The sequence below is a fragment of the Pteropus alecto genome, unplaced genomic scaffold (genome assembly GCF_000325575.1).
Source record: "Pteropus alecto unplaced genomic scaffold, ASM32557v1 scaffold761, whole genome shotgun sequence".
Taxonomy (NCBI): Eukaryota; Metazoa; Chordata; class Mammalia; order Chiroptera; family Pteropodidae; genus Pteropus; species Pteropus alecto.
Genome location: NW_006431558.1, coordinates 1,443,884 through 1,445,160, shown reverse-complemented (window position 1 = coordinate 1,445,160; position 1,277 = coordinate 1,443,884). Strand labels below are relative to the sequence as shown.

Below are 1,277 nucleotides of genomic sequence, written 5' to 3'. Positions count from 1 at the left end.
TCACAGTGGAGCAGGGACAAGCCATTCGTTCCTGCCGTGTCCTGTCCAAACTCTTGACCTTATGATCTGTGAAGATAACAAAAGGTGGTGATTCTGCACTAACTGTTCTCAAACTTTGACCTCAGGACTCCTTTATACTCTTTAAAATTGAGCACCCCAAAATGCTTTCTTTTATGGCTGTTGTAATCTATGGTTATTTAACTTATTAGAAATTAAGACAGAAATTTTAAATATTTATAATTCATCTAATAATATGTTTATGAAAAATAACTTTTCCATAATGACAACAAAAGTGTCAGAAGTGACAAAGATTATCTTGACCAAACTTTAGTCAGTATCCTGAACCTTCTAGGTCCATCTGTGTGCTTCCTTATAAAATCCAGTTTTAGCAAGAACCCTGCTAAGTCAGTTCAATAATAGTTCATCATACTCTATATCTGATCATTCTTGAGATTGTGTCAGGTCCCCATCCTTTACCACCCTTCAGGTGATTTCTGATCTCTGATTCATCTTCAGCAATGATCCTGTAGAGAGAAGGGCTATGTTTGCTTTCCAGTGCTGTTTTGGCACTTGTAACACTGCAGTCAATTTGATTTCATGGTATCACATTTCTGTATGTTGGTTTTCAGGATCTGAAGAAAATGGAATTTTATTGCTGTCATCAGAAGAGGAACTAAACCTTCATTTTGTCAATTGCAAAAAAACAATCATATTTGACAAGGGAAGAGATACTTTTTAAAAAGTATACATGAGCATTTAATGAAGTTTTGATTTTGAACCTCCAAGTTCCCCAGATTTTAGCCTCTGAGAATTCATACTAAAATATGCCTCTGCTCTTAACCCATGTGTGGTGCAGTTTTGCCAGGTTTGATCTTGATATAAATGGCAAGAGGGACCTTTGTCATTTTTTAAACTAACTGAAAATTTGGTCAGTAATAATACAGAAACCAGAAGTGTAAAGGTTTCAAATGGAAAAGCTACCTGTTGAATTTGAAATTGTTTTCAATTTTGAGGTATACTTTTTTAAAGTGTTTTAAGAGATAAGGATTTTAGGCAAACGCATCACGATGTATTCTTGGGTTTGTATGAACTTGGATGTCTTGTATAAGCACTGTTACTCTAACATGACTTTGACAAATGCATGAGAGGAGATCGAGATCACCAGTTTCTACCCTGCCCACTCCAAACCTGACCGGACCTTCCAAAGCCCATAGGAGCCTCTGTAGGAGTAGCCTCTGTCATTAATTTTCAAATGAGGTTCATCCAAATGGGAAATT

At 36.3% G+C, this 1,277-nt stretch overlaps 1 protein-coding gene across 1 annotated transcript in view; it reads left to right on the top strand.

The window, feature by feature from the left end:
* Positions 1-1,277, top strand: part of LOC102885056 (zinc finger protein 177) — a 39,413-nt gene that overhangs the window by 21,221 nt on the left and 16,915 nt on the right.